General features: G+C 45.9%; 1 protein-coding gene and 1 long non-coding RNA gene across 8 annotated transcripts in view; one reads left to right on the forward strand and one right to left on the reverse strand.

Annotated features, from left to right (window-relative positions):
• The window catches only part of LOC142249007 (cytosolic carboxypeptidase 6-like), a 2,064,630-nt gene that overhangs the window by 281,670 nt on the left and 1,766,793 nt on the right, over positions 1–16,167 (reverse strand). The window lies entirely within an intron of this gene.
• The window catches only part of LOC142249008 (uncharacterized), a 106,786-nt gene continuing 92,631 nt past the window's right edge, over positions 2,013–16,167 (forward strand). Inside the window, exon 1 of the long non-coding RNA XR_012724976.1 lies at positions 2,013–2,160. This is a non-coding gene — a long non-coding RNA (uncharacterized LOC142249008). The remainder of the gene's footprint in view (positions 2,161–16,167) is intronic.

Genomic DNA, 16,167 nt, shown 5'->3' on the forward strand with positions numbered 1-16,167 from the left:
GCACTGTAAACAGTAGGGGGCTGCTCGCACTGTAAACAGTAGAGGGCTTCACGCACTGTAAAAGTAGAGGGCTGCTCGTACTGTAAACAGTATGGGGCTGCTCGCACTGTAAACAGTAGTGGGCTGCTCGCACAGTGAACAGTAGTGGGCTGCTTGCACTGTGAACAGTAGTGCACTGCTTGCACTGTAAACAGAGGGCTTGCTCGCACTATAAACAGTAGGGGGCTGCTCTGACTATAAACAGTAGAGGGCTGCTCGGACTGTAAACAGTAGAAGGCTGCTCGCACTGTAAACAGTAGGGGGCTGCTCGCACTGTAAACAGTAGTGGGCTGCTTGCACTGTAAACAGTAGTGGGCTGCTCGCACTGTAATAAGTAGTGGGCTGCTCGCACTGTAAACAGTAGGGGACTGCTCACACTGTAAACAGTAGTGGGCTGCTTGCACTGTAAACAGTAGTGGGCTGCTCGCACTGTAATCAGTAGTGGGCTGCTCGCACTGTAAACAGTAGGGCGCTGCTCGCACAGTAAACAGTAAGGGGCTGCTCGCACTGTAAACAGTAGGGGGCTGCTCGCACTGTAAACAGTAGAGGGCTGCTCGCACTGTAAACAGTATGGGGCTGCTCGCAGTGTAAACAGTAGGGGGCTGCTTGCAGTGTAAACAGTAGGGGGCTGCTCGCTCTCTAAACAGTAGTGGGCTGCTCGCTCTGTAAACAGTAGGGGGCTGCTTGCACTGTAATCAGTAGTCGGCTGCTCGCACTGTAAACAGTAGGGGGCTGCTCGCTCTGTAAACAGTAGTGGGCTGCTCGCACTGTAATCAGTAGTGGGCTGTTCGCACTGTAAACAGTAGTGGGCTGCTCACACTGTAAACAGTAGGGGGCTGCTCGCACTGTAAACAGTAGTGGGCTGCTCGCACTGTAAACAGTAGTGGGCTGCTCACACTGTAAACAGTAGGGGGCTGATCGACCTGCAAACAGTAAGGAACTGTTTGCACTGTAAACAGAAGTGGGATGCTCGCATTGTAAATAGTAGAGGGCTGCTCGCACTGTAAACAGTAGGGAGCTGCTCGCACTGTAAACAGTTTGGGAATATATAGGAATCCCATTACAGAAGTATTTTATTTTTTTTTTATTATTATTTTTTTCTTTTTATTATACTATCCCATGATACAACATTTCCCATTGTATGGACCGATAAAATAATAAATCCCATTGCGTTCCGCATCCCTTTTCCCCAGAGCTCGGTGTGTTTTTATGCAGCCATTCTACGCAGACTTTCAGCAAGATGGATTTTCTTAACTGTGTACTACTTGAATATATATTACGGCAACTAAAAAGTAATGACAATCCATTGTGTGACCGGGCCGGGGCGGGCGTTGTAGATGGGTTATTATGAGACTGAAATACACCAGGTATTAAAACTAAAGGGAAAAAGACAGGAGTGTGGGTACATTGTAACCAATGGGGGCTACCTCAATCATCCGGACAGCCTCTATGGAGTAATAATCCTTTAGCGCGCCCCTCCTTCTACGGCGGAATAGTTAACCAACCTGCTTAAATAGCCTGTCAGTTATCCCCGATAACAACAGTCCAGGCGTTGAGCCATAGACGGGATTATAACCAGCTGCCGAGGAAGACTTATAACGTCTCCCCAGCCTTTTACAGTGTCATCATTTTAACTGCCTCCTTCATGAAACACATTTTCCAGCGGGGCCATAGGGCAGCATCTGTAATACCCGGCTGCTCGCTGTGACCATAGGCACTGGAAAAAAAGCGAAAAAAAAAATGCAAAAAACGCCATAACGTCTCTACGTAATGACAAATTAAGAAATGACAAAGTAAGCGGAGGCGGAAGGTGCCGTGCATTTTTTGCGCTATTTCTTTGGCGACGGAGGTATTCCAGAGGGTCGCGCAGCGAGAGACAAGGAAGAGAGGGAGGGAAAAAAAAATCACGGCTCTAGTTGAAATTCAGATCACAGCAAAAGCAATTTCCGAGTGTGCAAAGTGCTGTCAGCAAGCCTGATGTTTGTGTATGAAATATAGACAATATGACTGGCCCATCGGATTCCTCTGTCAGCCTGATGGATGGAGCCCGTGCAGCAGCAAAGCGGATGCTGTTACAGCTCAGGCTTTCGGCCGTTGAAAGGGGATCTGGGCTTAATAGAGGTAAAAGTTTCTTTTAATCTGGCGAAATTCCTAAATGCGACTACAGCGGAAATAAAAGGGGGGATGAGTCCTAGCCCCGGGCAGGAACAGTTGGCTGCGGGGAGGGCAGTGCATTCAGCATTTCATTATATTCCATGGAGCTCTGTTTTACCTACAGTGAATAATAATATCAGAGAAGCCATTAATCTGCCGCTTAGTTATCTGGATTTTTCCAGCGCTGCATGTCACTCACATGGTTTACGAGAGACCTGCGGGTATTTAGAGGGGATCCCGGAAAAGGAGCGAAATTGCATGTCATGTGGAGTTCAGGTCCACACTGGTGGGGCGCTGCGGCAGCGGCGGCGGCAGACTCTGTTCACATTGCAGAGTTCGACAGGCAAGTTGCTCAGCCTCAACCGGGCATCAGCTGAGTCTTTATCACTACTTTCCAGTCATGCAGCAGTTAATTCCTGTGGAGTGGTGTGCAGCTCCTTGGCACTCAGCTGGCTAATTCCTATTCAGCTGTCTCCCCCCTATTTAAGGCTTGGAAGCCTGATTGTTTGCTGCCGATTATAGCTTTAGCTTATGCTCCTGCGATTCCGGTCTTTGTGGTGAACCTACTCTTGGTGACCAGTAGTTTGCGGTCTCAGTGGTGTGGAAGTTTCCCCGTTGTGTGTTTACTTTCTTCCTTGTACTTTATTTCCCTGCCGTACACATATAGTCTCTCGTTTGTGTGTAATGTGTATTTGAGACATATATATATATATATATATATATATATATATATATATGTATATATATGTGAGTTTTGTTTTTTTCCCTTGTCCGTGTCATTTGTAGGGTTTGTTACGGTGTGTCCAGCCCGTCCCCAGGGTGGGGGAGAGGGGGAGTAAGAACAGGGCTCGGATCTGAGTCAGGGTCACGCTGGGGGTTCAGACCTCACTACCATCAAGTGTACCTCTGAGACAAGGGACAGCGCAGAGACCCCAGTCTGAGGGCCAGTATAGGTGTCCCTATTCAGTCATTTCATACCCCTTGATATTGCAATAATAGAGTATAACTATACAGATTGTAGAGGTTGATGTGGTCATACTCAAAACCTGAAGGCTGAGAATGACCAAAAATGCCTCATCACTTTATATGGAGACCAAGAGACGTGACAGATAAAAAGGGTATATTACTTGCTGCTCTGTAGATGTGACATCAGCGGAAGTTGCTGAATCTCCGTCAGAAGTCATCTGTGACCAGTCAGTGCCAGTGGAGAATAAAAATTATAATTTTTATTTAGTATTCCATTATCTGCAGAACTTTACAATTCAGAGAGGACATGAACATTACAGAGAAACACAAATCAACAGATACCTGGATAGTGGATAGAGAAGTCTTGGAATCTTGGAGATGGGAGTGAGAGGTGTGGATTATTGAGGTTGACAGTCTTAGGTCATTAGTAGAACGGAAGGCACAGGTGGGGTGATAACACAGAGATGAGGGAGGAGCTGTAAGGTGGTGCAGAGCTGTGGAGAGCTTAGTTGGTGAGAGAGATCAGTTTGTTTTGTATTCTGTAGCGAATGGGTAACCAGTGCAATGGCTGGCACAGAGCAGAGGCATGACTGTAGTGGTTGGAAAGGATTATGATCCTGGCTGCTGCATTCAGGATGGATTGGAGAGGGGATAGTTTAGTAATAGGGAGACCGATTAGTAGAGAGTTGCAAAAGTGCAAGTAAGAATTAATAGCAGCGATGGTAAGAGTTTTGCAAAGTCGAAGTAAGAAAAGGTAGAATTCTAGAGATGTTTTGGAGGTGGAGGTGACATGAGCGATTGAATACGGAGTGAAGGAGAGATCGGAGTCAAATATAACCCCAAGAAAGAAGCTGTGCAACGGTGTCACACGGAGCGATGTGTGCTGCCGCAGGAACGAGGAACAACTTCGTTACTGCTGCAGCAACGATATTCGAGAATGGACCCCCATGTCACTGATGAGCGATTTTGCACGTTTTTGCAACGATGCAAAATCGCTCAAAGGTGTCACACGCAACGATATCGCTAAAGCGACCGGATGTGCGTCCCAAATTCCGTGACCCCAACGAGTTCGCTTGAGCGATGTCGCAGCGTGTAAAGCGGCCTTAAGAGGAAAAGACTTCTGAATTAACGGGACAGCAGATTTAAGGGTGGATTGCAGGGAAGAGTGCGAGATGAGAGGGATGTTGCAGTAATCTAGGCGGGAGATGATGAGGGCGTGCACTAATGTTTTAGTTGAAAGTGGGGTCAAAGACAGAGACTTCTGGGACATGAACAAAGAATGGGTGACACAAGGGGGAGACGTAATATGTATGATTGGGGACATAATACAGGCTGTGGATGAATCCCTCTCACTTGTAAAGGCCGCTATTCCGATAAGTCTGTGCAGATGTAGCAGTGCCGATGTACCGCTGTTATTTTGTGCTCTCACAGTTAACGCTGAGTGTGACAATCCTTTTTTTTTGTAACTGAACTTTTGTGGTGAAGTCCTGCGCTGACAGTCAGTACCTGGGGACTGGTAACAGGACAGATGGAAGGACCGTTCCGGGGTCACCGCCTGTCAGTTACAGTAGTAGCGAGCTGATGGCTGGAAAACAAGGAATAAAGCAAAGGGAAAAAAACACCTCTGCAAATTAAAGTTTCCCTGATGAATAGGAAGAAGCATTTATTAATGCTTAAGGCCAATAAATGGCTATCCAAACTAAAATACTCACTTTTTTTGCACTTTTGTTACTTTAGTCATTATTAATAAATTTGTACTTTATGAAAAAAAATAAAATGAAAGGATGTATCGGGTCAAAAAATGTTATATTGTCACCTCCTTAGATCCTGACTGTGAATGATCCGACAAGTGCCGTTGCTCATAGGCTCATGTGTCATGGAGCCGATAGAGGTGGCTTTCTTTTTGCAAAATTACAGTTCTCCAGTTCTACAATGCACCAATGGCAATTGCAAGAAATGAAAAAAAAAACAACAGAAAATTCCCTTAAGGCCTCCTTCACATGTCCGTGTCTCCGGTACGTGTTTGGTCGGAGACACGGGCACACGTAGACCCATTAAAATCAATGGGTCTGCGCTCACATACATCTTTTGCCATTGACCATGTGTCCGTGTGGAGCATATATGTGTCTGTGTGCTCCACACGTAGACATGTCCATTTTTCTCCGGCATCACGGGTGTCACACGGACCACACAGATGTGATCCATGTGACACACACCGGAAAAAACACACGTGCCTGTGAAATAAAAAGAATTTCTATACTCACCTTCTCCAGCACCGCTGTCTCTGCTGCTGCTGTCACTTGCTTCCGACCCCCGCTCATTATGCTCATGAATATTCACTCCACTGCGGGCCGGAAGCAGCAGCAGCGGGGAGTCGGCAGGACCGGAGACCGAAGATCAGCACCACGGACAGCAACGCCAGGGACAGGTGAGCAGAAAGTTCCTGTTCTCCGTGTGTTATCATGGATAACACACTGAGAACACACGTGTGCCATAAACACGGCACACGGAGGACAGTGCACACCTTTGACACGTCTGTGAAACACGTGCGTGATTTTCACGGACGTGTGAAGGGGGCCTAAAGCAGATACACTTAAAGTCAAACTTTAATAGATATACATTAAAGTAGACATTTAGCAAAATGTGTGATAAACCAAGTGATTAAAACTGCACTTTCCCTAAGAAACTGATATACCTGCCTACCAATGGAGGATTTACACCCTAAAGGATAGTGGTGCCTCCGTTCCATGGTGGCCGTCCCTTGCTCGCCCTGTACAAATTCTACTAATTCTTCAATGTATAATATGGCAGGTAGAAATAGTGCAGGTGGTATTATGTTACCTACTTAGCTTGGTTAGTGCAGGTGAACTTGGTTAGTGCAGGTTATCGTAAGTCCACCTGAACTAACCAAGCTAAGTAACTTATTACCACCTACTTTATTTCTACTTGCCCTATTATACATTTTTAATTTTTACAATTAAGTTCCATTCAAAATGTTGCACTGTTTTCCTCTTAGAGCAACGGTGGGTGATCTCCAGCCTGAGGTGATGACCTTTTCTCTGGCCTCTGGGCAGATTCCCAAGGACCACAGTCCTCGGGCCGGTAACTGCGTTTTGCCACCTGCTGGTCCTTTAATTCCTCCTTGCACTGTGAGCATTCACTACTAAACGCTGCAGGCTCATACAGTGAAAGATTCCGTCCTGACGCGGCCAGTGCCAGCCTCAGGACATACTTTGTGGGCAGAGTTAGCACGCAATGTGGTCCCATCCCTTAGATGAAGACGGCAGTGGCAGCCCCTGAGTTTCCTGTGTTGTATATGTGCCGCCCCCGTGACAGCAGCTGGGCTGCTCGGATCCGGGTTCTCAGTGGCTCGAAGGGCTCCAGACTCGGGGGTCGTGCAGCCGCTCAAATGAAGGGGGGTATTTACAAGGGATTATAGAGTTTGTGACGCCACCCGTGGTGCGTGGTAATTAGGAGTACCACCGCTGCTTTTGGGAGTACCCGGGGATGATGGAACAGGGCAGCAAGGTATTAGAACCCTCCACGAGTAGGGGAAATCCCCCGGGACTCAGTGTGTGGAGAATAAGGGGTACTTTGCACACTGCGACATCGCTACTGCAATATCGTCGGGGTCAAATCGAAAGTGACGCACATCCGGCGCCGGTAACGACGTCGCAACGTGTAAAGCCTAAATGCGCCGATAAACGATCGCAAAAGCGTCGAAAATCGGTGATCTGTGTAGCGTCGGTCATTTCCATAATGTCGCACCAATAGGAGATACGATGTTGTTCCTCGTTCCTGCGGCACCACACATCGCTGTGTATGAAGCCGCAGGAGCAAGGAACATCTCCTACCTGCGTCCTGCCTGCAATGAGGAAGGAAGGAGGTGGGCGGGATGTTTACGTCCCGCTCATCTCCACCCCTCCGCTTCTATTGGCCGCCTGCCGTGTGCCGTCGCTGTGACGCCGCACGACCCGCCCCCTTAGGAAGGAGGCGGGTCGCCGGCCAGAGCAACGTCGCAGGGCAGGTAAGTGCGTGTGAAGCTGCCGTAGCAATAATGTTCGCTACGGCAGCAATCACAAGATATTGCATCTGCGACGGGGCGGAGACTATCGTGCTCGGCATCGCTAGGCGATGCTAGCGATGTCGCAACGTGCAAAGTACCCCTAAGGCCATGGGATGCAGGGATCACTCTTGTACTCACTCAGTCCATTAAGCAGACACTGACAACCGAGTAAACCAAATCTCTGGACACCGCTGCCACTGAGGTGAGCTAGTTCGGGTCCCGTCCCCAGTGGTGCTGCCCGGTGATCCGTGACTTGCCTCCTGGCACTAAGTTTACTTCTCTGGTGGTCCCAATAGTGTGAAACTTGCCGGGTCCCGCTCCCCACTGTGGCTAAGTGTGGGAGCTTGCTCTCAGGCCTACGCTTGGGATTTTCTGGACCGTTTTGAATGGAAAGTCCTATCCCTCTCATTGCGCCTTGGTCCCAGCCCGGTGATGGTGCAAGGCCACCGACTGTCCTGCTCGACAGATCTGAGCCCCTTGCCATGATCCCCTTCGACCGGGGGTCCAACCCCTTCAGTTCCAGACCACTGCCTGCCACCTAGACAGTCTCCTTCTGGGAGTCCCCGCTCCCGACCTCCACAGCTCAAGGGCTACTCAACAACTGTTCAACTACTGACTACACTCCTCACCTCCCCTCCCTGACCCCCAGGTGGGCGACTCTATTCCACTCAAGCCGTCCACTGGTGTGCCTGGTGGGTGTGGTGCAGGGTGTATCTAGGATTTGATTAGCTGATGTAGGCAACACCATTTTGTTAGGGACCCATAAGGAAGATGGAGGTGGATACTGCACGGGAGGGCATATTGTGCAATACCCTGTGACGACCTGATAGTCCAGGGGCTTCACATATATACTGCAGATGCAGCGTTTTCATTGATGTATATATAGCCCCATGTCTCCTGTAATGTATGTGCCACAGTTTCTTCTATGATATACAGTGGGTGAAATAAGTATTGAACACTTCACCAATGTTCTAAGTAAATATATTCCTAATGGTGTTATTGACATGAATTTCTCACCAGGTTTCAGTAACAACCCATCCAATCCACACAAGTAAATAAATCAAATCATAGATGTCTATAAATGTAATGATGTATAATAATGAGAAATGATACAGAAAAAAAGTATTGAACACATTCAGAAAGAGAGAGGCAAAAAGCCATAGAAAGTACTGACACCAGCTGAAATCTATCAATAATTAGAAAGCAATCCCACCACTTAGTGAAAAATAATATCAGCTGGTTCTACGTATGGCTTATCAAAAGGTGTCTTATTACCAAGGTGCCACACAAGAAACATCTCATGATAGGTAAAACCAGTGAGCTGCCTGAAGACCTTTGTAACCTTATTGTTGCAAAATATACTGATGGCATTGGTTACAGAAGCTTCATCAATCCACAACGATAAGGGGTAAAAGGTGATCTGCCTCCCACCTGTGCTGTAAGTTTTCCTTCCTACTATTTATCACCTTTATGTGTTATTGTGCTGTCGGCTCACACTCCTATCTTTTGTTCTTTAGATTTAAACTACTGAAGGTTCCCATGAGCTCTGTTAGGGCTATAATCCAAAAGGAGAAAGATTATCATGGGCGGCACGGTGGCTCAGTGGTTAGCACTGCAGTCTTGTGGTGGCTCAGTGGTAAGCACTGCAGTCTTGTGGTGGCTCAGTGGTTAGCACTGCAGTCTTGCAGCGCTGGGGTCCTGGGTTCGAATCCCACCAAGGACAACATCTGCAAGGAGTCTGTATATTCTCCCCGTGTTTGTGTGGGTTTCCACCGGGTTCTCCGGTTTCCTCCCACACTCCAAAGACATACAGCTAGGGAATTTAGATTGTGAACCCCAATGGGGACAGATTTCCTGATGTATGTAAAGAGCTACGGAATATGTAAGCGCTATATAAAAATAAAGATTTATTTATCATTTTACCATAAGCCGCCAACCACCAGTTGCTCCCCGCAAGATTTCAGAGGAGTGATAAAGAATTATCAGAAGAGTTTTCAAGAGCCAAGGACCACCTGCAGCAGATGCAATTGTTTCGAAAAAAAAAAAAAACAATAAGTAATTAACTCACCCTCCACGGTCTGTCTGCACGCTCCTGTATGCACGCTCACTAACGAAGACTCAATTGCTGAACAAAAAGCAGGTTCAAGAGCATTTAGAGCATATAAAGCATTTAAACTCAACAACATTTAGATGACAAGTCTGTGAAACTCTGGGAAAATATAGTCTGGTCAGATGAGAACAAAATTGAACACTTTGGATGCCGTAATACACAACATGATCAAGTCAAAAGCCAAATTACCCTCTTAATACCAACAACAGTGAGGTTTGGAGGTGGGAACATCATGGTGTTGGGCTGTTTTTCAGCAAACGGCACTGGAAACTTCATATAAGGAAGGATAAGTGAACAAATGTAATGAGACATTCTTGATAAAAATTTGCTGCTATCTACCAGGAGGATGAAGATGAAACGAAGGAGGACATTTCTGCAAGAGAATGATCCCAAACACACGGCCAAGGACACGCTCAATTGGTTTCAGAGAAAGAAAATAAATCTGCTCGGATGGACGAGCCGATCACCGGAGCTGAATCCAATAGATAATTTACAGCAGAGTCTTGGTGTCTCCTATGTGATGTAAATACAGCAGTCTTGCTGTCTCCTATGTGATGTATACAGCAGAGTCTCAGTATCTAATATGTGATGTGTATAGAGCAGTCTCTGTGCATCCTATGTGATGTATACAGTAGTTTTAGTATCTCCTATGCAATGAAACATAGCAGTCTCTGTGTCTTCTATGAGATGTATATACCGCAGTCTCGGTGTGTCCTATGTTATGTATAACAGCAATCTCAGTGTCTCCTATGTGATGTATGTACAGCAGTCTCAGTGTCTCCTACGTGATACACAGTCAGCAGTTTCAATATATCCTATGTGATGTTTATACAACAGTCTCAGTATCTCCTATGTGATGTCTGTACAGCAGTCTCAGTATCTCCTACGTGATACACAGTCAGAAGTTTCAATATCTCCTATGTGATGTTTATACAGCAGTCTCAGTATCTCCTATGTGATGTACATACAGCAGTCTCGGTGCCTCCAATGTAATGTATACACAGCAGTCCCAGTGTGTTCTATGAGATGTATATACAGTGGTCTTGGCGTGTCCTATGTTATGCATATACACCAGTCTCAGTGTCTCCTATGTGATGTATATACACCAGTCTCAGTGTCTCCTATGTGATGTATATACACCAGTCTCAGTGTCTCCTATGTGTTGTATATACACCAGTCTCAGTGTCTCCTATGTGATGTATATACACCAGTCTCAGTGTCTCCTATGTGATGTATATACACCAGTCTCAGTGTCTCCTATGTGATGTATACGTCAGACCTCCAACTACTTGGGTTCTAAAATGTAACATGAATAGTGATGTATTTGCCACTGTGAGGAGACCTGAAGTGTAATACACATCTGTGCTTAGTACAAGTTACTACTGCGAGTTCTTTCAAAAACCTATCGGAGTCGACTACGCTCCAGACCAACAGAAATCTAAAAAAGCAGAATAGCAGCATGATCAAAGCCACCAAACATCACAGTTGCACCAAAGAGAACATGTTTCAACTAACTCATTAGGGGTAAGTGAATTAAATATGTGACCAAATATCACAGGATCATTTTCAAGTTGATCATTTTCTGCGGCCCCCAAATGAGGTTATAAATATCTAAATGGCCCTTGACAGAAAAAAGATTCTCCACCTCTATTTTAGAGACTTGCTGTTGCTTTGTACATTCAACTTTGGTGTAGACCTTGGTCAAAAATCAGCTGAGAGGAGCTCAGAAAAAGACAGATAACAGTAAAAAATCAGCTGAGAGGAGCTCAGAAAAAGACAGATAACAGTTATAAATTCTCTGTTAGTACGAGCTCACTGACAGATTCTCAGATAACTCATTCTATAGGGGGCAACAAACAAAAATCCAAATACTACAACTATATACAGTATTATCTAACGTATTCATTTTAGCTAAATAAAGTATCAACTTTTCATCCAAAAACCAGCGGCGTTTACTAAATAACCATATAGCAAATCATGGTTTGTTTTCCAGCGGTGCGGCATTGCTAGCTTATAGTTCATGTTGTGAGTTCAATTTGGGATTAACTAAATCTGGAGATGTGGCTGTGTTAGAAGGAAGGTGTGTGATTTCTGCCCCCATCACGATAGATCCGAGCTCCGCCGCTCACCAGGGTCAGGCTGAGCACATTAATGTATTGCTCGGCTCAGACTTATTTTCCTACTTGACCAAGGATCAGAAGTCGGCACAAAACCTGCAGATTAAAGGGCTGCAAATGTTACTTCAAAATATAGGTGACAACTGTTTAAAAAGGGGAAAACATCACAATATTGGATTCTTCACATTTTTGTATAAAGTATTAAAACGGGTGATGGGAATAGGAAAAGGGTTTGCTCCCCCGCCCCTCGAAAACAGCGCCACCCTTGTCTACTGGCTGTATCTGGTATTGCAGCCCTGCCTTATGCACTTGAATGGGATGTGCTGCAATACAAGCCACAGCCCAAAAGATTTATTTTTAGAGGAAAAGCAGATCCTTTTTTTTTTTACTTTGTGCGGGGGGCTGTGGAGACATCATTCATTGTGTGGGCAGTTTTGGGGAGCAGTATACTGTGTGGGAGAGCCTGTAGGGGCATCATAGTATATCTGGGGTGCTGTTAGGGCATCATACTGTGTGAAGAGCTGTGAGAAAATCATACTGTGTGGGGGATTGTGGGGGCATCATAATATGTATGGGGGGCTGTGGGAGCACAATACGTTATACTGTTTGGGGGCCTGTGGGGGCATCATATTGTGTGCGGGTGGTTTTGGGGAGCAGTAGGTGCATCATACTACATCTGGGCTGCTGTTAGGGCATCATACTGTGTGAAGAGCTGTGAGAAAATGATACTGTGTGGGGGGATGCAGGGAAATTATACCAAGTGGGGGACTGTTGAGACATCATACTGTAGGGGATGTTGGGGGGCATGAGTAGGCCTGTCTGAGCATCATGAATTATACTGTGGGGGTATGTGAGGGGCAGCATACTGTGTGTGGGGGACTGTGGGGGCGTCATAATATGTATGGGGGGCTGTGGGAGCGCAATATATTATACTGTTTGGGGGGCTGTGGGGGCATCATATTATGTGTACAGGAGTCTACTGTGGGGGCAATATACTATGTGTGTTTGGCACTATTGTGGCGTCATACTGTGTGGGGAAAATGTAGTATGGAGGTATAATGTTGTATGGGGCATTCTATGGGCATCATATTATTCTGTGTTGGGCACTGTAAGGTGACGATACTGCATAGGGCTACTGTGGGGGCATCATACTATGTAGAGGGGCACTGTAAGGGCCTTGAAAGTGTACTATACCGTGAGGGTATACTGATGGGCTTCACTAGTATAAATATGTGTATGGCTGCACACATAAAACTCGGCAAAGTCAGAGAAGTGGCATAGTATAAAATATACATTTCAGCTATGTGTGCAATGTTTGTCACTATTCAATATTGAGATATGTAGCATACATAGAAATTGTCTTAAGAAAGATAAAATCTTACATGTAATTTCTTAAATATTTAGGTTTATTCACCTGTTGGATTCACTGACAGCTCTGTACTTGTTCAATAATAAAAATAATCACCAAAAATACTACAATACTACAGTGGCATGCAAAAGTTTGGGCACCCCTGGTCAAAATTACTATTATTGTGAACCGTTAAGCAAAGTAAAGATGAACTGATCTGTAAAAGGCATAAAGTTAAAGCTGACACATTCCCTTTGTATTCTATAAAAAAATGTATTTTCATCTTTTACATTTTTAAATTAATAAAAAGGGAAAATGAGCCAATGCAAACGTTTGGGCACTCTGCATAGTTATTACCTAGTAGCACCCGGTTTGGCAAATATCACAGCTTGTAAACTCTTTTTGTAGCAGCTAAGAGTCTTTCAATTCTTGTCTGAGGGATTTTCATTCATTTTTCCTTGGATGTCTTCCAGTTCTGTGAGATTCCTGGCTCGTCTTGCATGCACTGCTCTTCCTTGGACACGTCTTCCAGTTATGTGAGATTCCTGGCTCATCTTGCATGCACTGCTCTTCCTTGGACACGTCTTCCAGTTCTGTGAGATTCCTGGCTCATCTTGCATGCACTGCTCTTCCTTAGGGATGTCTTCCAGTTCTGTGAGATTCCTGGCTCGTCTTGCATGCACTGCTTTCCCTTGGAGACGTCTTCCAGTTCTATGAGAATCCTGGCTCACCTTGCATGCACTGCTCTTCCTTAGGGATGTCTTCCAGTTATGTGAGATTCCTGGCTCATCTTGCATGCACTGCTCTTCCTTGGACACGTCTTCCAGTTCTGTGAGATTCCTGGCTCATCTTGCATGCACTGCTCTTCCTTGGACACGTCTTCCAGTTCTGTGATATTCCTGGCTCATCTTGCATGCACTGCTCTTCCTTGGACACGTCTTCCAGTTCTGTGAGATTCCTGGCTCATCTTGCATGCACTGCTCTTCCTTAGGGATGTCTTCCAGTTCTGTGAGATTCCTGGCTCGTCTTGCATGCACTGCTCTTCCTTGGAGACGTCTTCCAGTTCTGTGAGAATCCTGGCTCATCTTGCATGCACTGCTCTTCCTTGGAGACGTCTTCCAGTTCTGTGAGAATCCTGGCTCATCTTGCATGCACTGCTCTTCCTTGGAGACGTCTTCCAGTTCTGTGAGAATCCTGGCTCATCTTGCATGCACTGCTCTTCCTTGGAGATATCTTCCCGTTATGTGAGATTCCTGGCTCGTCTTGCATGCACTGCTCGTCCTTGGAGACGTCTTCCAGTTCTGTGAGATTCCTGTCTCATCTTGTATGCACTGCTCTTCTTTGGAGATGTCTTCCAGTTCTGTGAGATTCCTGGCCCATTTTGCATGCACTGCTTTTCCTTGGAAATGTCTTCCAGGTCTGTGAGATTCTTGGGTCGTCTTGCATGCTCTGCCCTTTTGAGGTCTAGCCACAGGTTTTCAATTATATTCAGATCAGGGGGCTGTGAGGGCCATTGTAAAACCTTCAGCTTGTGCCTTTTGAGGTCGTCTTTTGTGGATTTTGACGTGTATTTAGGATCATTATCCACTTGTAGAAGCCATCCTCTTTTCTCCTCCTTTCTCCTCTTTTCATCTTCAGCTTTTTTAAAGATAATGTTATGTTTGCAACAAGAATTTGTTGAAATTTCATTGAATCCATCCTGTCCTCTACCCGTGAAATATTCCCCGTGCCATTGGCTACAACACAACCCCAAAGCATAGTTGATCCACCCCCATTATTCTTCTCAGTAGAACTACTGCTGTTCTCTGAAGGCCTCAGAGGTTTGTTTGGAAATGTTAAGGATCAAACTGTATTATAAAATAAAATAAATCGTTACATTCACCTTATTGCACACCTCTACGCCTCCTACGCTCTTCACCATCATCTGTTCAGTCCTCACCGCATCTTATGACCCCTCCAATTATTCTGAAATCCCAAGATCTCTCACACTGAGCCGGAACATCCAGCTCTGATGAGGCCGGGGAGGGTTCAGCACAAGCACATCCAACATCATGACGCGCATGCGCAGAACCACTGAAAGTCCTGACTCACTGTGAGAGGTCTGTAGATTTCAGCACGAACAATGGAGATCAGTACATATGTGCAGCGCCCCATGGGGCAGGTGGTTAACCTACTCGTTGGGAAGGGATAGCGGGGTGTTGGAGAAAGTTTGTCATGACGCCACCTGTGGTATGCGTCCAGGGAGTAGCCGCTGCTGCAGAATTCCTCGCCAGGGCAGGTGTTATGGCAGGTGGGATGGTGTCGCTCCCCACAGGCGGGTGGATGATGAGGAAATGGCAGTCCCTTGGAAGCGCCGAAGCGCGGGGCAACGGCGTCGTTAAACAGAGTCTAAGTTGGCAACTGCGTTTCCAGGTTCTTTTACTCACCGATTTAAAGCTGCACCCAAGTGCTGTTCTTTGCCATCATGGGCTCCGCTCAATCCCAAGCATGTAAGGTGCCACCACCGGTGTTTGAGGAAAAAGAGAGAGAATGTCCTATTTCTAGGATGTCCCCCCCCCCCCCCCCTCAGTAGTTAGGTACACATGCTCAGCTCTGCTCCAATCTCCAGGTCTACTAAAGGCCAAGAGTTCCAGAAGTGTCTTGTCAGAACTATGGTCCTGACTGGTCTCTCTTTTTGATGTGTGTTGTGCCTACTTCTACCCCAAAGTGGAACCCATCCCCCAGGTGGTTGGTTTCAGTGACCGGGGAAGTCCCATGCATCATGATGGCCACCCCCCCTATCTACCCTGAGTCATCCCACCCTGTGTAAAGGCTCCTAAGCTGTATGTAGAGTATGAATGTGGAACACCAGTGTTTAAACCCCCCTTATTAAAGATGGATACCGCGCCTTAACTGAGGTGCAGTACCCTGTGGCAACCAGAGCCTCAGGGGTGCCACATATGACAACAACCAGATGGGATAGCGGTGAAGAGCAAAGGGCCAGATAGGTGAGCGGTAAGGTCAGTATACGGTAAGTATTTTTTAACCTTAAATGGCCTTTTTTGGATCAGAAAAGTGAATTTGCTGAATCTGTGGAATGCAAACTTTTGTAACATTTGAGTAGAATTTAATGTATTTGCTCGTCTCTACTAATAACCAGTAGACCAATATCAAGATTACCCAAAAAGTGCAAATTGTCTCATCAGTGAGGAAGTAGACGACCTCTAGTGCCACCTTTTGAAGATAGCAATCCTAAAAGTCAAAATTAACCCTTTAACAAACATGAAAATTCCTGAAATGTTGTAGTGGCCAACAAGTATCGATGAGATACCTCTTGATCATCACTGTTTACATTGTTTGCTGTTTATATCGTCATATAGATTTATTA

Source organism: Anomaloglossus baeobatrachus, chromosome 8 (assembly GCF_048569485.1).
Source record: "Anomaloglossus baeobatrachus isolate aAnoBae1 chromosome 8, aAnoBae1.hap1, whole genome shotgun sequence".
NCBI classification, from domain to species: domain Eukaryota; kingdom Metazoa; phylum Chordata; class Amphibia; order Anura; family Aromobatidae; genus Anomaloglossus; species Anomaloglossus baeobatrachus.